Source organism: Passer montanus, unplaced genomic scaffold (genome assembly GCF_014805655.1).
Source record: "Passer montanus isolate IOZ18808 unplaced genomic scaffold, ASM1480565v1 scaffold16, whole genome shotgun sequence".
Classification (NCBI taxonomy): Eukaryota; Metazoa; Chordata; class Aves; order Passeriformes; family Passeridae; genus Passer; species Passer montanus.
Genome location: NW_024363160.1, coordinates 5,343,330 through 5,369,563, shown reverse-complemented (window position 1 = coordinate 5,369,563; position 26,234 = coordinate 5,343,330). Strand labels below are relative to the sequence as shown.

At 38.0% G+C, this 26,234-nt stretch overlaps 1 protein-coding gene across 10 annotated transcripts in view; it reads left to right on the top strand.

Annotated features, from left to right (window-relative positions):
• Window positions 1-26,234, top strand: part of SULF1 (sulfatase 1) — a 179,298-nt gene that overhangs the window by 89,598 nt on the left and 63,466 nt on the right. The window lies entirely within an intron of this gene.

Here is a 26,234-nt window from a genome sequence, read left to right as displayed (position 1 = left end):
TCACTTTGCAAGTTGAATTTTCAGTGCAGGATAATAGTTAATGTGCATTCTTGATCTGTGTATTGAACAGTGGCAAAGATGTTCTATAGATCAGTTTTAAAATGCAAACCTGGAATGAGTGCACTTTCTGTCTATAAACGGCATAAGAGGTTTCTGGCTCTGATGTTTCACTGTCTAGTTTTTTGTTTTGTTTTGTTTTTCTTTTTGTAGGCAGGTCCTTTCTGTAAGTATAAATAAAGTAAACATTTTCATGTTGCACTGTTGCTTCACTATATGAAGAAAACAAGAGGGATGATTTCACTCATCAATGAAATGCAGCCATTTCAGTGATGTGTAATTTTATGGATGCTAGCAAACTAAAAAAGGGGATAATGAGCAATAGAATAATATATGTTGTTAAAACTGCAGAGAAAACTGAAAAACTGCTTTGATAAAAGGAGATGTTTGGCCTGCTTCAAGCTATTAAAAAAAAAAATTGTGATTCTCCTAAGTCCACAAGCCCTAGATTAATGTTAGTGTCAAACTGACTCTGTGTTAAGCTCATTTGATGTACCTCTGGGCTATAAGATGTTACTTTGCCAGCAGCAAAGGTCACATGTTTTCAGGTACTGACAGTGCAAGTAATGACAAGTTGTTTCTGTGTTTGAGTGGATCAGGGTCTTTTTAGCTTTCATTCAATGAATTTGGCAAAGTGTAGCCCCTGCCCAAGAGGGCCCTGTGCCTTTGAGCATACAGCTGAGGGAATTATTAAACCTCCAGCTCTGAAATCTACAGCCTCATTTAGTTCAGACCTCCCAAAGGAATGTTTATGCCCTTAGCGAAATAGCAAACAATTTTTACATGGGTGGAAAATTTCTTCTTGATCAGAAAAAAGAAAGAGTCGTTTATATATTTAGCTCTAAGAACATTTTTTTAAAAATATATTTAGGTATGGTAGGTCAAACTAGACTTACAATTACAGTTACAGAAAACAACAGCTTTTGTGAAACTTTGCAAGCAGCAGTCTTAAGGAAGGAAGCCTGATCAAATAGCTGAAACTCAGGAGCAGAGCTGAAGTGCTGCTTTCCTGGCTCCTTCCTGGGTTGTTGAGTGACAAAATAAGTCGTGTAACAATACCAAGATTTACACAACGTTGTGAGTCATCTCTAACAGGTAATCAGAAAATACATTAAGCCACTCAGATGGGAGCCTGAAACTTCCCAAGCAGTCACAGAGTACACATGACTTCTCCTGTGCATTGGAGTGGTGAAGAGTGCTTTGAGAAGTTTTGTTCTCTGAGGCAAAAGGCAATAAAGGGAGTTTAGGTTAGAATGCTCTGGGAACAGAATTTGCTAAGTATTATCTGACACCTACAATCTGTGGGGTAGGTTTTTTTCCTCACAGCTTGAGATCTTAGCAAGGGGAAATGATAACAGCTTATAGTGGATGACAAGGGGTTGGATACCCCAGATAGCTGTCTCTTGCACAAACATAGATACAGTCAGTCTTCTCTGAGAAACAGATGCTTGGAGCCTGAAGTCATGTCCTTCCTCAGTCTCAGTGCTTGCTCCTAGGCTCTTTCTACATTATCCCAAATTTTTTGTTTGATAAGAAGCAGAAATGTCTCAAAAATGCCAGCAGCCCATCACCATCAAGAGATCTAACCTGCAGAACTAAAGGCCCCCCACCCTACCCCCTGCTCCCCAGCATATGGATCTTACCAGGACCAGCTTTCCTAGGAGATGTGTATTTAACCTCTTGTCACCATTGCCTGGTGACTGAGGAACACTCCTGGGACTGGAGCTGGATCTCCAGATGTCATCACAAAGAAGAACCCTTGAAATTGAGACTTCCAGTTTCTGATGGATCCCCAGCATCCCATGAATTTTCCATGAACAGTGTGTGCCTCACAAATAGGAGTCCTTTAGAGAATTATGCCTGTTTTGCATCTCCCAAACAGCTTTAGCTAAAAGGCAGGATCTCAAGCAATTAGTGCAACACAGACAGGGTGACAACTGAGCAGACCCAGAAGCCCAGCACTAGGTCTCCAAAGAACTTGAGGTATCTTAAGCTGTGCAGCATGATAGGTATGGATTATTTTAATTGCTCTTGTGAAGTTAAGCCCCTGAGTTTCTCTGAAAGGCCACTGACATGATTTGTTGCATACTTGCTGAAAAGCACATTGGTTCATGCTGTAGTGACCCAAGTACTGACAGAGATTGTTAATTTGTTTGTATATGTGTCACAGTTCCTAGAAGTGCCTATACAAGGATTTAGCTGAACCTGATTAGCTTAATCAGCACAGATTTGTACATGGACATGTCTTTCTCACATCTGTGCCATTTGTTTTACTACCTCTTCTCTTTTTCCTTTAGTCACATTTTTTCTTAACAAAGTTTGCATAACTTTAAAATCCATAGATTTTCTCTATTTTCCTTTTTATTCTTTTCTTGGTTGCATTTTTATCTATGTAGAAAGTTGCAGAAGGTGTAAAACTGGCAAAAAGAAATATAAGTAGCAAAAAGATGAGACTAAATACAACCTGAAAATGCAATATCGTTTGCCCTCAAGCTTTTCATAGAAATTTGGGATCTGGACACCTCCCTGAGCCTGCTTAGCACAGCTGAGCAAAGAAAGGGGAGCAGACCACCATCTAGTATGTTGATGCATTAGGTTTCAGGAGAAAGTAAAACATATTAGAAGACAAAACTGGCCATGCTTTCCCTTGCAGTAGCATTGGGTATTCAGGCACGAGCTCCCTAAAGCATAAGGAAAAGCAGTAAATAAATATTTTTAGTACTGCAATTGTAGTCTTATGTCAGTGTCACTCTTCCAATGGCAACAGCTTTATTTGCTTGTATTGACAAAATTCAGGCTTACCATTTGTATTGACAAAATTCAGGCTTACAATTTTTGCTTCTGAATACAAGCCTGTATTTTTCATCTGAACTGCAGATTGCAAAGCATTAATATATTTTCTCTTTATGAGAAAATAAGTAAATGTACTAAGTTTGAAATGCATGCATAAGAAAGGAACATAAAGCATGTATGTGCACTTGTAAGTAGATGTCGATGAAGACATAAATGTAACTTCTAGCCTTGTGACAATCACTGCTTCCCCAGTCACAAGCTGGGAAATATGAAAATGTATGAAACTCCCCAGTGTGACTATTTAATATTCTTCCTCTTCTTCCTTCACTTTTGTACTTGTACAATAATTGTACCTTTGCATACAACTTGAAGGAGCATCACCAGGGAGATTTTAATTTATGTATGTATGGTAGGTTGATTATATCCTAAAACTTTCAAATTTGCACTTTTCAATATCTTTTCTGTAAAAAGGGTAAGGCAATAGCTCAGAAAATTACACCAATTACCTCATCTACTGCATTGGATCAAGATACCTAGACATAGGTTCTAGGATGTGAATATCTGGACTCCCATTATAGGCAGTAGTGTTTGAGTCAATACAGCCAGTGGAGCTTGGAGAGCTGCACCTGGACAGGGAAATAATTTCCAAAAATTACTGGGGAAAAGGTTCCCCCAACAGTACAGGCTAGATTGTCCTCTGACTGTCGTAAGAGCTTAAACACCTAAAAACATTTTGAGAATTAAATCTTGATGTCTGCAGTGCAGAGGTGAATCCTATCCTGTGAAATCATTTAAGCAGATGCAGATGTATGTGTGAAGTAGACAGTAATTGAATTAAAACTGTTGTGATTGTAACATGAATAAATTGCTATTCTGTTATGTAGCCATCAGGTGTAATTAAAATCCAGTGTATGGTTAACTTACCTTTATTTACCTATCACAGGAGGGATATATATGCTGTATTCGTGAGGCAAGTAACTCTAGGTTATTGTTTTCATATTTAAGTTATTCAGGGTGGTCAGTATACATTTAGTAATGCTAACTCCCATTAAGCATTACATAAGTCAATTACACTTACTCATTTCCAATGAAAATATTAAAACCAGAAGTCAGAGAGCTAGTCCTGTAGAGTTTGAACAATTCCAAATAATGATTAGTACCATACTTGTTTAGCACTAAGTATGATGGAGGCCTCAGGGCCATGTTCATACCACGAGAGAGGCTGATCCCAAGACCCATGGAGCACTGACAAGTGGTCAAAATAGACCTGAAGTGATTCATAGATCCCCATGCTTGATCCCATGCATGGAGGTGAATCCAACCTTCCTTTAAATAACAAGATTCAGTCTTGTTTTTCTGTGCAAAACAAGTTGCTGACAGCCTAGAAATAAAGAAGGGTTTTAATTTCTTTTCAGCTCAGAGCTCTTAAATTTTTCTGTCTCAGCACTGCCTCACTAGGTATGTTGGTTGTGCCCCCATTCAGAAGCAGGATACAGTCAGCACTTAATTATCCATGTGTTGCAGATTATTCATGCCACAGGTATCAGATGAAGCAGAGAGCTGCATGAATGTTTCTAAAGTTCTTCCAGGAGCATCTCAACTCTATAATCAGTATAGCTGCTTTTGAGTTACACAGGACTGGAGATCATAAGCCCATATAAATCTTATCTGGCTCCATAGTAAACCAGCTCCCTGGGAAACACAGAGACTGGGGGTGTCGACCTGTATCCAGCTGGAGTTTATTAACTTTGGCTCAATGCTGCTCTGGCAAACCCATAGTGGAGCTGGCTTCACTGGCAATCCATCTGACAGGTGACAAGAGGTGGAGGGAATGAAACAATTACTTCTGAACCATGGTCCATTTTTCTAGAAGAGGAGTTTGCGATTTATTAGAGGAGGCACTGTGCTACAAGATTCCAGACAGTTTGGTCCTGTTTTAAAAATATTTTTTTAATTTTTAAAATTATTTTATTTTATTTTAATATTTCAATTTCAGCCATCATGACTTTTTGAAGTGACTGGAGGAGTTGGATGGAGTTGTGTTCAAACAGAAAAGTCAATTCTAGATAGCTATAGATTGAGGGGACTTTAGTGCTTTATTTAGTTTTCATAGGATAGATGTTTTTAGGCTGTCAACAAGTAACCCATTTTAAAGATGTCTATTCATCTTTAAAATGTGCTTCCCAAGAAGAGACTTCATTGCATCAATCCTGGGCTGAAACTGTGACCTGGCCTGTAGTATGAAATAGCACTCCAGCACTAATTTTTCAATTTCTCCAAACTTTTAGCACTCATGCATATGTAGTTTCTTCACATGACAGTGAGACACATATGTTCTAGACTAAACTTGAAAGCCTAGGCTCAGACTTAGTAAAGTCTTAGCGGTTTATGGTGGCTGTGAAAGTTGCTCAGTTAAAGCATGATGCTTCCATATCTGATAGAGGCACTTCCAATAAAGTTATTCCTAGAGGCCCTTGGTTTTATTTTGTCAAGAGCAGAGAATTCTGAACAATAAACTTTTGGATAATTCAGTAAGATTCTTTATGACTTCATGTCAGTTTCTGTATTTTTACTTTTCCCTTCAAAGGTCCTATTTCAAGCAGCAGAGGTTCTAAAACTATAATGTCAGCTTGTGTATAAATGACACCAGAAACCTCAAACATTCTGTTAGACAATGGAAAAGAAAATACATGAAACAGAGACAAGACAGAGACATAACTAGAGAAAATGTAACAAGAAAAATATCTTAATTGTGCTGAAGAAAACATTTCTATGGCCTGCAAATATTTTTGATTTCTATAGCAACTTATCATTAAAAACTTTCTAAAAATATTAATTAATTGAGTCTCATAATTTGAAAGGTGAATAGGAGTTATATTGGGATGGTCCTGTTTTTTACTGGAGTACAGTCTGATCCACTTGTGATTGATATTTGACAAAATACAAAGCTGTTGACCCAGACGGTAACAATCACATACAGAAAGTATTTCTAGATCATAACTGTAGTCAAGGTTTTGATCCAAATTTCCTAGCATTTAATGCAAGCAGTGGCAGAATTAAGACACTGCTTAAACTGAGAAGGGATTTACTGTCAGTATTGTCTGTTAAATGCATTGGGAACTGCCATAAATACAGGTAGTTCCAACCATGCCTTGCTAATTGCCTGGGTAAGTCCCTCAATCTTCCCTTATCAAAACAAGGACCAAACACACACCATGTGGAACAGATTCTGAAAGCTCTGTGGAGCCAGAAAAATCTGTTGCCTGTGACCCTAGAGAAAACTTCACATTTGGTAAGACTTCAGTGTGATTGTATTTCTTTGAGCCTTTCTGCTACAAGTGTTTAATAATTTGAACTATGTCAATAATTGCCCAAGTTTGCCTACATGAGCTAAGTCATTTAAGAAATTACTTAGGAAAGTAATGAATTTGATGAGAGCATAAGTTAAGCTAATTAATCATCAGTTAGTCACGGTTTTGTGTCTAGACAAGCAGCAGTCTTGCAATATAGAGCACCTGGGGCCAACGAATAAAAATACTGTGTTTCACGTGAAACTTTTATTTCACTGTGATTGTGGTAGTGTATAGACACACTATAACTTAATTAAAATGCAAAACCCAATGTACTTTGTCCTTACAGTGTCCTTACTGTTTGCCCTTACAGTGATGTAATCCAGATAATGTATTCTTCAATTTCATTTCCTTTGCCTGTCAAAAAAAGACAGCCTCTTTCATGGAGACATATCTTTCCCTAAAGCTTCAGAAGTTTTAAGTGTATGTATGTAACTAGCAAACTAATCTGTCTTCAAGTTGCCCCTGTTGCAGAACTGTAATTCAGGTAGTTCACAAAACAGAATGTTTTCTGTACAGTGCTCAGAACCATTTCTTTGTAGATGAAATTCAGTGTTATCACAGCATCTAGAGCAGCTTTGTTAGCACATTCTTTCTGTCCTGTAAGCCTCCTGGAGCTGAATGTTCTGCAGCAGCTTCAGAGCCTCAGTGTGTTTCTAACAACTCACAGCTACACGATACAGCACTGCAGCTGAGCTTTGATGGGACCAGGGTTTTTATAGCCATAGTGGATTTTTATCCAAGAGGAATCATGTCTCTGTTTTAACAGCAGAAATTTTTCAAAAAGGCCTTTGTGGTTTCAGCTGTCATTTTCAACTTTAAGGATCTAACTTAAGGGCAGTTTAGCATATTTAGCATTTGCTTGACAGATCTTTGGTGTGTCCCTTACCTCTATCCAACGGTTTCGTACCTGGAAAGTTCCTTTCAGCTCACCTGAGTGAAATTTCAGCCCACTGGAGTGAAACTCTTTCAGCTGCTTCTGCAGCTTCTTTTACTCCGTTTCTCAAATCTCTCTGAACTGTACTAAAGTTAGCAGAGCTAAAAACAGAGCAGTAACTAGGAATTAAGAAGCTGGTAATACCAGTGTGGCCAAATGTACTAATCATAAAACAAAACAGTAAAATTTCACTGCTTGAATACAAGCTTGCTTGCTATAATATATGAATTCCTTTATTTTACATGCTCAGTGGAAGATGGAATAAATGTGTCTTTTTTATGGGATGATTTAGTTCATTCATACCATAGCCATAGGCAAAATTCCTCAGCACACTATATTTTGCTGTGAAAGGATTCATGTTCTGAAGTCAAGTTCAAATGTTTAGTCACTTAGATATTTGAACAAACAAAATGTTTAACATTTCATGTCACTTTTTAACAAAGTCCATTTTATATACAAAAAAATGCTCCCAGCTAATTCTTGAGTTTACTTTGTGCCAACCACACTGAACCCTTAAATGCCCAAGGACCGGGTGCAGTAATATGAAAATACAGTAAAAACAAATTACTATATTCACCTTAAGTACATTAATTGTAGAGAAGGCCCTGCATTATCAGTGTCCAAGGAACTTTAGGCAATTATGTGATGTAAAGCCGTAGTGCAATACCATTGTTCCCAGCCTTGTAAGACAGCAGCTTTCTTTTGTCTGGGAGAAGAAACAGTTCTGCCTGTTTCCCACTTCTCCCCTTCTGCTCTAGCTAAATGAGTACAAGGACAGGATCCTCACCAAAAGAGTTTCATGAAGAGGGAACTCTCTCATGCAGGAGGTATGTACCAGATCATATCTTGATAAGATGGCTGCAAAGCAGAGAAGGGCTGAAATTTCAGACTCAAATGGTTCAGTGGCTTCTTATGTGGCATCCCACTCTCTTAGATGTGAAATCAGCTTTTATTGTAAGTTAAAGAAACATGGAATTAAAACCTTTTCATTCTATCAAAGTGAAAACTATGCTTCAAAAACATACAGCTGGTTTGGCTTGGTACATGGGAGTGCTCCCTCCGATTCTCTGTCATTTAAGGAGCCACTGAAGAGCATGGATTAAATTTTTAACTTCAACCAACTAACTAATTACATTTAAAAAGTAAGTTGGATAAAATTATTCAGATTTGCTTGACAATATCTTGAAAACAAATTCCCTGCGCAGCTTCACATAAAAAAGTGGAAAAAACTTAAAGTGACTTGACTCCAGGATTTGTACAATGAATCAGAGGCAGAAACAGTAGTCAGAAAGAAATGATACTTCAAACAAAGTGGAGCAATAGTTCCTGACAGTTTTGTTGATTGATTGTTTAAAATTTATTTTTATTATTTTTTGAGCACTGAATGATGCTTTGTTTTGGTGGTGGTAAGTTGCCTAAGCTAGCAGGCTACAGGACAGTGAAGTCATGTTTTGATTAACATCAAGACTCCTACCAACCTAAATCAATTCATTGTACAAACATACGAGAGTCCAAAAAAGTAATACTCAGAATTAATGATGTTTGGTTATCCATTCTCCAGTGAGGTTGAAAACACAGATGAATGTGGTGCCCTTCCCATTGTGTGTCATCAGATCTGTCTTCCTCAGTCCTGAAGAAAGCACATTTTTAGCACTGCCAGCTAATTCTCCTTTATCAGACATCTCAATTTTTGGCATCATATGATTCTAGGAAAACTTATCTCTCATTTGAAAGAAAGAAATAAACATATTTTAATACCTAGGATTGCCAAAAATAGTTTCAAAATGCACAGTCTTAGGGGCTAGGAAGCCAAAAGACAAGTAACATGAACACAGAATTTATTATTTTTTTAAAGAGTGTTATTTTGAAAAGTTTCTTGATTTATCTTGGGCATTTGACTGACATTTTTTAATTTAACACTTGCTGTTGGCAGGAGTAGAGTCTTCATTTCTCAGTGGTTCTTCTGATTTCTGCTGTGCAGTAAAGTGAACATCTCTGTCATTTTCATCCAGATGGACCATCTTCTTTCTTTAATGCTATTGTTGCTACTGAAGTAAGCAAAAGCATTGCAAATAATTTCAAAACAGACCTTAACAGAAATATATTTTGGGATATCTGAGCAGAGTCTTTCAGACTGTGTCACTCTGGACCTCTTGTGCAGCATGGTTAAATCATCATTGTTATTCTTTTATTCCCTCTGTATAAATATAACGGCAGTATAAAAATCTTTTTGATGTCTAGGATAGTGTATGGCATCACAGGAAAACTAAGGAGGTCTTCTAAGCTGATTAAATAAAACCAACAAGAGTCACAGGAGGGAAGGGAGGAGGGAAAACACTTGCTCGCCTGATCTGAGATGTTTGCAAAAGCTGCAGCAATTCTCCACCAGTTAAGGATTGAAGTTTCCCTGGTGGACTGATGACCTTTGATGTGATAATTGCTGGTTTTCCTGAAACTCCCAAAAGAGAGCATGTATAGTAGGGTTAGAATAAAAAGGGATAAATATTAATGAAGCATTGGATTTTCATTCAAAAACAGCAGGAGCCAAGCAGTTAAACGCTCCTTTTCATCCCATGAAACAGGATATAAACTAAGATCCCTATAACATTTGCCACACAACTTACAAACCCTAATCTCTGAGTAGTTTTACAGTGTCATGTATCTCTGTAGGTATGAGCTTATTCTGTTGTTGAAAAGTTCATAAATTATCTTAGATTTTTCTTCTTTTGAAGTTGTCATATAAATTAAAATTTATATTTTAATTATTCGGATTTTGCCTCCAACGTAACACAGTGTCAGGGTATTAATTTTCCATTAGAGTGACCTTGGAAGTTTTATTCTTCAGGTGACGCTGGAAAAAGTGCCCTAGCACAAGAAAGTGGTGAAATATAATCCTTCTTTTGTTGTGTTTCACATGAAAGTTTTTATCCTTTACCTGAATCCAAGCTGATCCTAAGTTTCTGCTTTTCAGCATCCACTTGCACACAATTCACTGTCATGTGCTTTATCACAGAAAATAACAGGGATATGTGCTATAGTTAGTATGCAGTTTGCTTGCTCTCTCACAAGCTGGGTGAAAAAAAATGTTTGCAGACTAAAAAGAGACACTATAAATCTCTTGCTTACCACAACAAATTTTTTCTAGTTGTTTGGGGGGTTTCTTGGGGTTTTGTTTTTTTTTTTTTAATAGAGACAGAGAGTTTTATTTCTCTGGTGAAGACACTTTCCTCTGGAGCTAGCTGTTGCTTTAGTTAGTAGGTGAAAAGTTACTTAAGAGTTTGCCAAAAGGCTTACAATCTCCATTTAGATTTAATTTGCATGTCTGTCGTGGCTTGTAAAAGATTGAGTATTAGCCTTTCCTCTAGCATGTCAGTCATATTGTGCTGTTATCTTGAAGTATCTTAAAGACAAATAAAATTGAGATTTTCAGACCGGTTAGGTGGTGTGACTGCAAAGGCGTTCTTGCATTGAAGAAATGTCTTTGTTAGAGCAGCCATCATATCTGACCTGCTCCCTAGGTCAATAAAGATGAAGGGCTCTTGGTCTGTTGCAGAAGAAACTCATTGTGGCTCACGACTGGCCCTGCTTTCACATGCATACACTTACTGCCAGCCTAGCAACATGCACCTTCTCTCCAAATGATTAATATCGCATCAAATGAGACATACTGTTTCACTGGAAAACATCCTTGTGAGGCTGGCTGAAATGGGAGGTTAAATATCAAAGGGCTAACACAAAGAAAGGGACTGATCAAACAACTAGACTATTCTGTGATTTACATGGGTTATTTTGCTGATGATTAGGTAAAGAAAAACCTGCTGAGATGAAGAGTAAGCAATTACATATTGAGGAAACTCTCATACTTATTACCTTATTAGTAGTATTCATAGACTGAGAGACCCTCCACAGGGTGATCCCTTGCTAATTCCTTATCGACAACGGCTTTGATGTACATACATTATGTGATTTTCATGGAGGAAAAGGCAGGAATTATTCACTGAATACATAACCACCTAGCATCCAAGGAAAATTGCAGAATTGAGGAAACCTTTGTAAATAAAGAAGGCCGCATGGTAACTAATGCATGTATCCCATCTTCAGCTGTCAATGTAATTTCCTAGAAGGCTGGTTAACAGAAAGAATAAGAAAAGTAATAAGAATCATAACCACTGGTTAGTTCAAGACAGAATAATTCCCAAATTGCGAGGGAGACACTACAATGTCAGCTAACAGTTGACTGTGGAAGTAGAGAAAACTTTGATTACTTGATCACAAAAGTTTCCTTTTACTGAACTTTTGGTGTGTTACATGTACAGATAAGACTTGGAAAAATTATACTTAAACATTTTCAATAGAATAGGCATTCCTGGTTCTTCCCATGTGAGATTCTACTTTCTTTCTGCTAAGAAGCCCTGCCTCTATGCTGATGGTCATTCTAAACTCCTTTCCTGCTCCAGGGGAGGGGAAAGGTGCTTAAGAAAAATTAGGTTCAGATGTGAGTTGATATTCAGATATGAGTTAGACAGACTCAAATACAATAGTGGAATGGAAGAGGACATCTTACCTGTGCCTGTGTCAGTAATGAACCAAAAAAACCAACAGATGGTGACTACTTTTCAAATGCCAGCAAGTGTTTCTCCTTAAGGTACAAGCCTGTTGTGAGGTCTTTTCTCTGTGGCAGCACATAGTCTAGGAACCTGTGAACAAAGTAGCTAAGTAATATCAATAACCTGCTTATGGGATGAGCAAATTCAACTGGCATAACTGTGCTAACTTACAGTTGTTCAGGATGTGCTGCATTTGCAGAAACAGGTGATAAGGTCACATAACATGATGAAGCTGCCAAGATAGCCCACAACACAGCAGCAAGCAGATTTTAGTCCTCACTCTTATTGTCATTACTGAAGTCTGAATGCCCCATAGATCATGCAATTTAGAATCACTTTGTCTTCAAAGAGAATTTGAGGATTTAAATGTAGAATGTCTGATGGCTGCATATTTATATGTAGCAGAGCGACATAACAGCTGAAGATTGCAAAATAAACTTCTCTGAAATTTTTTTATTAATAGATAGGTAAAGATCGGTAAATCTTTTTAAGTTCCCTTATTTAGTTCCTACGGTAATGCACACCTTACATTACTGAAGGTCATTTGAGCCCTGCCAGTTGCTAACCCCATGGAGCTGCTCACTCACTCCCACCCATCAGAATGGGGGAGAGTAAAATGGAGAAAACCTGTGGTTTGACATAAAGACAGTTAATGACTCTGTAAAGAAGGATAATAATACCACTAACACTCATACTAATAGAATTAGAATACACAAAAAAAGTGATGGACAATGCAATTTTCCCCCAGTTTATATACCAAGCATGATGCCGTATGTTATGGAATATCCCTTGGATCAGCTGGGGTCAGCTGTCCAGGCTGTGTCCCCTTCCAACTTCTTGTGCCCCTTCAGCCTTCTCACTGTCTTCAGCATGAGAAGCTGAAAAGCCCTTGACTTAGTATCAACATTACTTAGCAACAACTGAAAACATGCAATGTGTTCTGGTACTAATCCCAAGACATGACACCATATCAGCTACTAGGAAGAAAACTAATTCCATCCCAGAAGAAGCCAGGACACACAGTCGGTCTCACATTACTACAGTATAGAGCATTACTTTGAGCATTGACTCAAATACGGCATTGTCAGCTCACCATTTCTCTTAATAATTTCTGAATAGTGTGTGATCATTTTACAAGTAAAAAGATGAATTAAGTGTAAGGCAGTTTTAGCTCAAATGCAAGGGTGATGAATGGGAGCTCAGGAATACATCATCAAGGAGTCTTACCTGAATGATCATCCAGGATTCAAGTTCATGGTCCAGTCTCACTTGACATCCAAAGTAAATTAATGAATGGTGTTGGTTTTGGAAAGTCTGTCTGGTATAACACCCTCAGTCATAATATCAGTGGGTTTTAAGGCAGGCCTTGTACTTAAATTACTCCTGTAATTTAATATGATAGGGATGTATGATCTACATTATATATTTCATTAAGGGTAAAGATGGCCAGAGGATGACAGTTTAGCTTTCAAGGATTCCGATTTTTTTTTTTCATTTCACAGTGCAATGGAAACAAATGACTTCCAGTGTTTTTTTGGGTTTTTATTGGGTTTTTTTTTTCTATAGCATGAAATTGTACTGAAATTTATTTTCAGATTAAAAAGTAAAGGTTTTCCATCTGAGTCTCATACTTGGGAGTAAGCAAAAAGCTTAGTCTGAAGTCAGACTAGTCAATCTGATCCTTCTTCATTTTGGTTTCAGTGCTATTGTGTTGATAGCAGTGATAATCAATTAAGTAATTCTTTGCATGGTAAATCAAGTAACTCTTATGAAGTTTCTTACATAACTTTTATGAACATTATGTAAGAAAACATGAAAAAATACTGGCAGTGTTATATTCCATGTATCATTTACAAACAGAGAATGGCAGATTAAAAATTTGTCCAAGAGTCCTATTCAACAGGATATTTCCATAACAGATGGCATGAAGAGTAGTTTTTCAAGCCTTAGGCAGGTATTAGATGCTAACTTGTGACATTCATCATGCAGTCTAGGAGATCCATCTGATTCACACTAGTCAATCAGCTGCCTTGGTTTTAAGCAATTTCACGCTAAAAAGAAAATGTATTAGCAATAGCTCTTTGCTATTTGGTTACAGCTATTTGCTTCCTAAAATTGCGTTCCCACTGTGTCCTCACCTGTAAGCTAAAACCTCTATCATTTGACTGTTAATAATGGATATATATTTTGCATAGTTGCTGAACTGAGTGTTAAACCATAGAAGATAGGGTAATTTATAATAAATAGGCTCATTTTTATCATGCTGGTAAAGGTGACTTGTGACATTCTACTGTATCACAGGTCTCAGTTGTTGTTGTTTACACCACAGCACACACACTAGCTAATTCTATGGTTCTACCTGTCACAGTTTCCTGGTGAAATACCATTTCTATGGAAACTTTCCTGAAGTCATAGACAATGGTTTTGATTCTCATTCAGCCAGATAGATCATTGTTCAGCTGCTTACAACTGATCCAGTTGCTGCTGCTGTGTGTCACAGCCAAAAAGCACTGCTGGCTCTGCCTGCCCCTGCCCACTCTCCAGCGCCTTCATCTCCCTGCCTGTGCCCAGGACCCCATTTCAGCCTTCCGGGATTCCCTGCATCTGCCCAAAGTACAGCACTCCATTTCAGCCCTGGAATGGAGTCCTGTAGGCTCCTAGGCTGCCCCCAGGCATTCCCAGCCTGGCCTGTGCCTGTCCTCATCCCCAGGGAGCCAGGGGTGCCTCTGTTCCATCCTCCTGCCCCGCTGCTGGCTGTGGGTTAGGATGGAACAGGCTGCCAAGATCCTGCCCGGCTGCTCCTGGCCATGCCCCACAGGGCTCACGCGGTGTCCTGAAAATGTGCTCATAGGTGTCGCTGGAAACACAGGAGGATTTCATTTGCAGATACACAAAAAATTGCATTAGCAGGTGTAGGAAACAGATGCCAATGCTCAGACATTTTGTCATATCTCTTTACCAGCTCTACCCTGTGAAAAGTGGAATATGTAACTCAATATTGTAATAAAGGCATATTTTGGTAAGGAAAGTCAAGCGAGGAAATGTGCAAGGGTTTAACAAATCATTGCAATCTTAACATAAATGCCTCTGACAGAGGTCAACAGAGCTTTTTAAAAGTAGGAGATAATGGAAACATAAGTTGGTGCCATATGATACTTTAGCACAATGCATTTTTCATTTCAGATTCTTTCTCCTCCTTCATACCCTGAAATGTTTGGTATATATTTTTGACCAAATTTAAACATGTCTATAGTCTGACCATATTATACCAGACTGGGGAAAAGATAAGTTTCAAGGAGCTTTAAATAAAATGGAAAAACAAGAAGGTGGGGTAATGCAAGCAGGGGACTGAATGTGGGTTATGCACTGTGCTCTGTGGTGCTCTCACCCACATCCTCAAAATAGGGAGGGGATTTAGGGTGTGTCCTATGTTCAAAACCACCTTGATTTTAAAGGAGGTGCTAAGGAGAGCCACAAATTTTATGAAATCACATTATAAACTTGAATAAATGAACCAACATATGAAGATGCTGTATTACCAGGGCATCATCTTTTCTTCGATGCGGAATTATTTGCATGGTGCCTCTCTGCCATGGTGCCACTCTGCATGGTGCCACCACTACCACAGTAAGTGGCTTTCCCAAGCAGTTTTGATCCTTTTCTTTATTTCCATCTCCAGATATGCATCAGGACACTAAACACAAATTACACAGTATTTTCAGTCCTGAAATTTTTCTGTGTTCATGTTCAGTTCTGAATTCTTCTGCCACAAAGGAAAATGTTTGCGCAGAAAACACGGGGGATTATGCCATGGCCTCCTTGTAGACTTTTTCTGAGACTTCTGTTCAAGAGGCATTGTTTGTTTTTCACTGTAGGCCATGGAAAGCACCTTTAATTTTGGAGGGAAGTTGTTTGGAGTCTGTATTAATCTAAGAAACCTGCGACCCTAAGTCTCAGACTATCTACTAGTAAGACCTTATGATCAGAGCTTGTCTCTGTGAGTAACCTGTACTTTTGGGAAGAATTAATAACTTCATTTCTATGGTAGAAAAACTCCGGGAAACACATTAATCATTGTGTGGTTAACAGATGATAATGACATCTCAGGAATAATATATTTTTGATAAATTTTAAGATATTGAAGTATAAAAATTATTTTTTAAAATTTAATGCATGCAGAGCTCATTTGACTTCTTTTTTAGGAGACTTTTCCTATAAAACTGCTTTATTGTAGTTACAAATTTTCCTTCAAAATTTCTTAAATTAAATCTAGAAATAAACATATTTTGCAAATGCAATGCAATAGAGACTTTGGAAAATTGTCATGATTCACCATCTGCAGCCCTGTGTTTAGAGTTTTGCAGTCTTCCAAGAAATGAATAAGCAGTCCAAATGAAATTTTAAGGAACAATTGGAACTTGTTGACAGTGTTAAAAAAAAATTGAAATTCCATATTTTAAAGCAGTATCTGTTTCACATAGTGAGACAGAGGATGTAGCATTTAAGCTGCCTTCATTTAGACTTTAAAATCAGTCATATGGGACATAAGGGGTCCCTCTGGAAAACTATTCGTTTAACTCAATAAATTACTCATTTTTGCTTGTTTATTTTAAGGGACAACATATACAGGAATGTATTCATGGCAGATGAATTAGCTCCTGTATTATGAGCATGCAGTGTGGTTAGTGTGAAACATTTACACCACCCAGCTCATCAGAAACCAGTGAGATCATTTGTTTCATTCCAACTGTGCTCTTTGCATTTACATGGGGCCTGGGTATTTCAAATCCCTCTCTTCTCATACATAAAGTTGTATTTTCTTTCCAAGTCCCAACTGCTCTAATTTTTTTATTAAGAAGAGAAAAAAACACCAGAAAATATTTTCAAATCAGGTTTTATTTCTGGTGAAGAAATGACCACTGAAATAATTTGAGGACTTTTCCCCATTTCAAAGGACAAGGATAAAACCTGAAATTTTGGCTAGTTCCTTTGATTGAGAAACAAAATTTAGCCTTTAGCATTTAAGAATTCTAAATAGGAGGACAAATATCAGGAATTTTTATAAACTGTGTACAGTGATGAAATAGGTGGAACAGAAAGCCAATAGAAAGGGTCTCAGACTTTTGGGCAATGACAGACACAGATGCTGCTCTTTGATGCTACTGTATACTAAATTTTAGGACTGTTTTAGATAGTATATCCAGCTCTAGGTTGCCAATATGGGAAAGACATCAATAAACTGGAGTGTGTTTGGCAGATGGCCATCAAGATGCTTGGGAGCTGCAGTCCTTGTCCCATGTGACAAAGTTAGAGAAGTGTTGTTCAGCCTGGAGAAAGAGAAGCTTTTGGGGGGGTCCATCTAGAAAGAGGTCGCTGATAAGAGAGAGCCTCATTCTTGACAGTCATTCATGGCAGGAGGACAAGGCAAGAAGGCAATGGACATAACTTGAAATATAAGTCATTCAGACTGGGTGTAAAGAAAAACAAATTTCACCCTCAGAACAGTTAAGCAGTGGAATAGGGCCCCAGAGCATCTGGGCAGTGTCCACCCTTGGGGTTTTCAAACATGATTTGGTAAAGTCCTGAGCAGCCTGGTTTGACCTCACAGCTGAGCCTGCTAAGGACAGAGGAGTGGATTCTCTATTGGTCTAAACATTCCTGAATTGGGTCATTGACACAGTTTATGAGACACCCTTCATATAAGAACAGTTAATCTACATTTAGGGAAAAAAACCCCAACCATCCAGTAAAGCAAACATTGATGTTTGATAATCACTGTAAAGTGAGATGCTTCTCAAATTCCTTCCTATACAAAATGAAGAAAAATGCTAAGCTCCTGCTCTTTGCCTTTCTAACTCCTCTTCATTTTCTGGGACTGACTTCCTATTCATCCTAGTCCTTGACATTCCTGATCCATACTGCATTATTCGGAAGCTTCTGCCTAATGATTACCAATTTCCATTCCCATCTTCCTTCCTCTGTCCGTAATGCACAGTCCAGTGTTGTGACATAAGATGGGCTGCCTGCTCCACCACTCCTAGAAAAAATAATTCAGTATGTGCTGAGCACCTGAGTAGAATCTTGGCTCGTGACCAGGCTTACAATTAATGATATATAAAGATAAACAGTTATCTATATTTATAAAAAACAAAGATGGTATAAAATCATGTCCCTTCATTGCTAAATAGAAATTTTGCTTAATAAAAAGCAAAGTTGGAAACAAAAACTGTTTGCCTCAATATATTCAGTTTCATCTTCCATGCTTTAAAACTGTTCTCTCATCTACAGAAGCCAGTACTGTGAAATTGAAATACCTGTATGTGTACTTGAAAGATGAAGAAAGTGTTTCCCCAGGCATTTTCACTAGGAAAATGAAGGTGCGTTTATATGTGCTAAGCCTTCAAAATGTTTTCTGAGAAAAAGTTGTTCACAGAATAATTTCAGCAAGTCATTCTTGAGTTTTTTAGATGTCAGACTGAAGAGTATTTTCAAACAGCCCTTTGAGAATGGATTTTCAGAATTCAGGCAGGTTAGAATAATTGGCATTCCTCAGACAAAAAAAAAGCTGTATATAGTACATTCTGTCCTTGAACAGGCAAATGTGACTCTAATTTCAGGCTTTTTTGACACAAGTTTTCAGATGAAAGCCAGTATTCTGATGCTTTGTACATTTTGGCCTCTCTTCATGTACCATTGATGCTTAGATGTTTTCTGAAATAAAGATACCATCAATCTTAAAATATTGTTGCACCAGGAATGAAGAGCCAGCAGGAAGTTGTTTTAAGGAGCTGAGCAGTGCTGTTGAATACAAGAGACTTACTTCATTTGCACAGCAGGACATATATCAGAGGTTAAGTAAGCCTTAGACACCTGGTTTGGCAGCAAAATCCATCAGTTGTACTCCTTGCTCATCTTTGCTGCCTTTCCTGTACTAAACCATTTCCACCTGACAGGACAGGATACGGTGTGTAGATGACTTCCTGGGTTTTCCCATGGTGTGTCAGTCACAGGTCACTCTGCAAATGTCCCTTAGCAGACTCAGGTGTGTTCTTGAGTGGGGAGAGTGGGACAGCAGGGTGAGGGGAGAGGACTGGGAGGATTTCTGTGATAGCAGACACTAGTACCCCATGTTCCTGGTAGCTGGAGTTCTGCCTTGTGGACCACCAGGAAATGGAGCTTGGGGAACTCCAAGGGCTTCCTGATTACAAAGTAAGGTTGAGATTAAAAGTAAGGGTGATGTTGTTGCGAGCAGTGCCTCAAGTCATTGCATCTTCCTTGCTGACTAGTTTTATGGAACAGGATATGAAGCATGGATTGTTTTGGGTTTTTGTTTTTTTGTAACAGATTGTTTTGTTTGGTCTGTCTGTTTACTATTAATAGTAGGCTGTTTCTCTGTAGTACAGGTTTGTCAGGGAGGAGTTTATTTGATAACATATTTCTTGGCCTGTCAAAGAGCTTTTACATGTATATCAGTGAAGGCAGAATTTATACTGTGCCAGGACTGGAAAAACTGCTTGACAAGATGTAGCATAGCAGGAGAGATCTTGCTTTAAAAGCAGAACTCAGGACCTGAGGCATTGGTGCATATCTTAGTAGCCCTATTAAATTCAATTTGAACATATTGAAAGTAAAACTCATTAGACTATAATGGGATTATATAAAAAAAAATTTATTAGGCTAGAAGTCCAGACTGAAAGTGAAAGAAAAAGTCAACAATCTGTAGGGGACCTAGATGCACAAGAACATGTTCACTGTATGTAAGCACACAAAGTGCTGGTGCTAAAAATAAATTTACTTTCTGCACTGCAATATAACACAGGAAGTTTTCCAAAAGCACTTAGAACTGCCTGACTCCCATGGCTATCCATGGGATGGCACCTACCTAAAGTCCTGTGGTGTTTCTGAGTAGTCCATCTTCTGACAATACAACTAAAAATATATTTGAATTCCTCTCCTAGAAATACAGGTGATGTTCCCTGTTTACACACAGGGATGCGTAGATTCCTACAGGCAGTTCCTCCCCCTTCAGTCCTCACATAAACCCCTCTGGTGCCCAGGAGCTGCTGTTGCTCCCCCTGGGCAGTCAGCAGGGACAGAACCCAGAGCAGCCACGGGTCAGGCTCAGCTTCCACTCAAGACCACCCACCCCCATGAAGGCACCACCCACCCTAGCCCCTCCCTGTGACAACAGACATTTGGGGGCAAGTAAACATGTCTAGAAAGGAAACTTTAAATGAAGAGGTTTCTCTCCAGAGGAGATATGGAAAGCTATGGTCTTGCATGGTTTCTAAAGCCAGTAAAATTAAACAGGAATTTAAAGAAATGTGCAAACTGTGTTGCTGTTGTTCACCTCTTGTCATATGATCTCCTATTGTAAGACTACTTACTGAATTGTCAGTGTGTTATTGTGTAGTATATTTTCATAATGCCCCACACTGCTGAAGTGAGCAAGTGGGCCATTATGCTATTTATAGCAAAAATATGTGAGTTTAAAATGGAATTTTAAAATTACCTGAGATTTCCTCATATACAGAATTTAGTTTTTGTATTTGAAAAATAATTGGAGTCTTTTAGTAATTATATTACCTTCTAGCTGAAAAGCCACTTCCTTTAAAGATAAAAAAAAAATCTGATATCAGAAGCCTGCTTGGAGCCTAGCTCACATCTAATTATCTCTCTCAGTCTTAATTATTTAGCAAGTGCTAATAAACTGCACGTATCATGACACTCATGTGTAATAAGCATATAAATTTAATTTATTTTTTCCCTCTCTTTGAAGACTAACAGACATGGAATTCAATCACAAGGCAGTGGCATTATAGCCTCCAATATAACATCAGGTTTTAATAAGCCTCCTGTTTGCTGCACACATGTGCTTAAGACTGCCTGGAAACCAAATCAGTAGAAAAAAGGGATTACTTTAGATTACTTTGAAATGTGCATTGTTTGAAATGGCCTCTGGTGACCAGCTTTCATGAATGGCTGATTTTACTTGTGGGGCACATCATCTGGCTCAATTATACCAGGCTCTTTTGTATGACAAGTGCACTTCTTGGCTGTGTTGAAATATGAAATACTAAAACAAAGTAAATCAGATGGTGAGAAATAAATTTAGGTAACTGTATATTATTAGAAGTTTGTAACTCAACAGTGGCCATTCTTCTTACTGAAAAATATGTGGGAATTTTATTTTGAAACTTTCACATATCTGAAGTTAATATAAAAACATTAATTTTCATTTTCTTTAATGTTTTCTTCAGCTATATTAGCAGCATTAAAATGAAATACACGTTTTCCTTTTCTCAAAGGTAGATCATTTCTCCTACACTTGTTTATTTTTAAAATGTTATTGGAGTTTGTTGTTTCACCCTAACAGATGAAGTGTTGGAAAGTTCTACCTACTAAGAATATCCCTTAACCTGTACAAAGTTATAAAAGTGGGTTAGCAAGCCTGCATTACACTTTCAAGTCACTGCAAGCTTTTTCCTTTCCTGTCGGTAACTGTTTGCAAAATTACAATGTAAAAACGTAATATAAGGTTATGATTCTCCCTACCTGCAATTACTTTAAATTATAGTTACTTTAAATTAATCTAGCCTGAGGCACTGAGGATCCATCATTAGAATACACAGATTACATTTGAAAGGGGAGAAGATATCTGATTGATTAGTTAAGTGTGCTGGAAATCCAATAGATAATGATTAGATTAGACCCAGATAGGAACAACATTCTTTGTGTTCACTGTAAATCCTGTACTTTACAACCTAGATTAGGGGATTAACCTTTAAGAAGAAATGGTAAATCTTGCTTTTTCCTGACTTCTGCTGTACTGTAATTGTGTTTCCCATGGCTGCAGGCTCAATATTCCCACAGGAAAATGACCTGCAGATTTACACGGTCGTGCCTGGTAGTCTGAGATTGCAGTGTTTGCCTTTAATACGAGATAGAAGAGTAAAATGTGAGAAGAGCTTTAACATTGCTAAACTTAAAACAGTCATCTGTCAACAGCTTTTTCCACTGAAGTGCTTCACTGTATTAGTGAAAGTGAGTGAGAGTTGCTGTTGCAGAGTGTTACAACCCTCTAGTCGTCAAGGCAATATGATTTAGGGAAGAGATTTAATACCTCTGAACTACTAGGTTACTGGGTGCAGGTGAACATCTGCCTCCCTGACCTTTTATTATGTAGTTTCAATCTGCCTGCACAATCTTCATGCAATTACTAATTTTATGAAGTTGCTAATTTTGTTGAGTCTCAAACCACAGACTTGTTATGATTCACAGCATGGACCATGTCTGTGTCCCACACCTGGAGAGGTCCATCCACCCTGGGACACAAACGTCAAAGATTCAGAGAAGCTGTATGTGTGTGTCTCAGGAAACCCCTTTCATCTTCTTCCACCCTGGAGTTTCCATGCATGCAAAATGCTCTCAAATACAGCAGCAATGTCAGGTGGACCCATCTCAATTTAAAGCATAGGACTTACAATGGTAGGTGTAAACCCTGAATCTGACATTTGTAAGGTCATGGATGGATAAAGCCACCTCCAGTTCACATGATGCCACTGACAATGGTTTCTGGCACTACAGGCAGACTGGCAGGTTTTTGAAATTATGCTGAGCAGGTGCCCAGCAATGTGACTAATCTCCAAGGTCGTATTGGAATTTAAAAAACACTGGCAATAGCAGAATGTCAACCCTGAATTAAGAGATATTTTCTAGTTGTTCTTTTCCTTTCTCTTTTTCTTATTGAAAGCCAGATTTTAAGGAAACACAGAACACTGGGATCATATTCTTCTAAAAAAAAAGCTCATTAAAGCCAAAACTGTCAGGTCAGCAGGTCATAGGTAAGATACATAGGAAGATGCTCTTCTGCTTGAGGTGAAGAAAGAAAGCTCATTTTATTGTGGTGATTGATATCCAAGGATTTGTTTCTTTGACAGGTTTTATCCATTTATTTATCAGAGGAACCTATAAAAAAATCCAAGATTTTAATTTGCATTTAAAAAATAATGCAACTGAACACTTGCAATGACAAGGCCTTCTGCTTATTTTCCATGCATTTGATGTATTTTTATGCAATTTCTTGCTCTTGTCAGAGAATTTTAAAAATGTCCTAAGTTGCAAAACATTTGTTTGTGGACTGTATCTTAATTTCATAGAACTATGTCAATTTATGGAGGCAGGGATATCTAACTACAGAGAACAAATCTGTAGGATATTGGATAGTAAAGAGGAACACAACACAAATAGATGCTGCACTAGAAATTTATTGATTTAAGAACCCTGTGATACCTTACATTCTCAATTCACGGGACATATTTACTACTCGTATCTAGGGAATAGAAGCCAGAATTCTCATTCTCATGTTTGCTGATAATACAAACGTAAGGGTAGCGACTGATACGCTTACCTAGGGCTGTGCTGCCATGGCAGGAAGTTTGGACTAGATGATCTCCAGAGTTCTCTTCCAGCCCTAATGATTCTGTGTTTCTTAAGCTCCACAGTTACAGTCCACATTATTAGTGGTATTATTGTTATTATTTACCACTCTTTCCTTTATTGTCTGATCCATTTTTTATTTCAAAGGAAAGGCCACTAGGACAGTGGGCCTTAACCTGTGACTTTGGATAATATAATGCCTCAATGTTCATGCTCAAAACAAAACACTAATGCAGAGAAAACAAAGTTGATTGCCCTTTGTTACCCCTTGGTCATGAATCACTGATGTGGGGCATTGCATAGCACATGGTACTGGAGATGAACACATGTCATTACTCACTATTCCCACATTTGATGTCAGATTTACAGATAGGAAATGTGTTCATATAAGCTAAATTCTCTGTGCAATGATATGTGGAAGACATATTTGTACATTATGAAATATGAATAAGTTCATATATCTTTAAAACTTATAATGGCATATTCATGTGCATACTCAGTGCCCTGTTTCATAAACAAAGTGCATGACTCTGGACAGATTTTATTGGCCAAACACAAAATGGCATTTTAAGTGAACTGGGTGAAAATGTGGACATAAGAACAAAGTGGCAAATGCTCTTTTTTGAATACTGGCTGCCTTTTGCTGTGTTCCAAACTAAGCACTTTCGGTCAATGCCATGAAAAATCTTGAACAATTCTGGATCAAAATGAGTAACAAGTCTACAGACTTTCAAAAGATACTGTTCTGCCTTTTGGTTTTCTTCTAAATCACTGAAAGATACTCTCTTACGAGACCTTGAAATAAAGTCCTCATAGTTTTTTATGCCACACCACACAAAGTGTAGCCTTTCTTTGCAGTGCTCTTCCAGTGTAATTCAAGTTTCATGGGTAATTAATTCTCTATGCCAATATGTCCCTGAACTGTATGCTATAATACTAGCTGCATAGAAACAACTAAAGATGCAAGTTTTCAGATTTTATTCCTTGAAAGGTGATTGCAAACTATGTATTTCTGCTCCTGTGGGGGAAAAAAAAAAGTTCATTTTGATTCTTCTGGTTTCAATTATTTACTAACTACAATTTGGTTATCATAGGTATCTTCTATAAGAAAAATATACATTAAAATTCCCAAATTCCCATACAGAAGTTAGAACAGAACTTATTTGGCTAGATTAAAAAAAAAAACAAAAAAAAACCAAAAACAAAAAAACCACAAAAACATTTTCCAGTACCATCTTGATTTCTTAACACAAAAAAATTACAGTTTGCTTCCCCATGTAACTTTGAAAAGGTGTTTTTTAGAATTTCTCCTATTTTTGTCTCTTTGTTAAGACAAATTGCAGTATCTGCAGGAGCACTTACATGCTACCAGCCAGTATCCAGCACAAACATTGCAGCCCTGTCTTCTCTTCCCCATGTAACTTTGAAAAGGTGTTTTTTAGAATTTCTCCTATTTTTGTCTCTTTCTTAAGACAAATTGCAGTATCTGCAGGAGTACTTACATGCTACCAGCCAGAGTATCCAACACAAACATTGCAGCCCTGTCTTCCCTATTAACCCTGTTTTTGATAGTTTTCTTTACTTCATTTCCTTCTAGGACTGGGAAACAGGCTGTAAAAGCACAAGTTGTCAAAGATCACCTTTTAATAAAGATTTGCCATATGCAAAACTGAAAGATGAGCAACAAAACACAGCATTACTGTGCTCTTGTGTAAGAACCATTCAATGAAACTTGGATAATTAATTTAAGATGTATAAATCTGTCCTGATATTTTCCTTTATCCATCAAGAACAAAAATATTAGAGCGGGAAGACAAACTTTCATATTCTTACTCCTAGCAAAGACCTGCCTAAGGTGCCTCAAACATTCTAGAGGAAAGGGATTTTTTTTAAATACTAATACAGACCAGACAGGTTGAAATGAAGAATACTTGTTAATGTCCATTTGGATTAGCATAAATTTTATTAGCACTGAGGTGTAATTGTCAGGAACTTGCAGTTTCATATGGTAGGGGATTATTCAAACACGTTGGTGCCAATGTTTGCTCAGCGCAGTCAAGATGACTGCACTTTCTGGGTCAACATTGTCTGAAAAAGTTTGCTGTACAACTGAGGTAAGAAACTAAACATCGAGTGTCACTTCATATAGTCTTTCGTGCTTTGTGATGTGAGTCAAAGTTTCACTATTTAAAGATCAGACATCTAGAGACATTGTATTTTTGCTTTTGCACCAAGAGCATGTATCTGGTGTCTGTCAGAAGAAAGCTGACTTCCCTGGTATCTCTGGTCTTTGGGGCTCTTGTCAGATTTTATGTGACTTATGAACATAAACATGGAAATGGAACTATTTTTAAAAGTCCGTCCAGGCTAATTACAGACTTCCAGTTACTTATCTGAATGTTGTGTAATCGCTGAAGTAGCATTTGCTGTTCAATGGCAATCCCCTGTATTGACTTTGCAGTGCTGTAATGTTAGCAGAAGGCTGGAGTGTTGGTTGGTGCAGAGACAATGAAAGACAAGATTTCTCTGCCACAGACACTTGGGTTTTCCTTTTAAAGACGTTCACACTCTTCTGGTGTAATTACAGCCTGCCAGAGTGAGGAGTATGAAACTGTTTAACTTGTGAAGCTTAAAATAAAAGGTGTATGTGGAAACAAGAACACGATCCTTTTTCTAGCAGTCCAGCACCAAGCCCCATCCCCTCCCTCTGCTGTGGCTTTTTCCCCTGAAATTTAGAGCATCTCCCTATTAACGCACTTTTAGGTGAGTGATTGGAGGCCCCTTTTGTCTTCTGTGTTGCTCTCATTATTTCTGTTTATTAATCTGTTTGTGGCTCATGTTGCATGTCTGAAGTCTCAGGTGTGGGTGCACAGATCTCGTGATTTATGCTCCAGTCTAATTATATAAGACGCACCCCAGTTCCCATGCGGTCTTCCCCTTGGGCAAACTTCTTGATTGTTCTTGGGCTTGGGTGGTTTTGTGAGGTTTTTTTTTAATTGACCGATATCACCGTACTTTTATCCACAGCCCCAGAATAAAACCAGAAGAAAT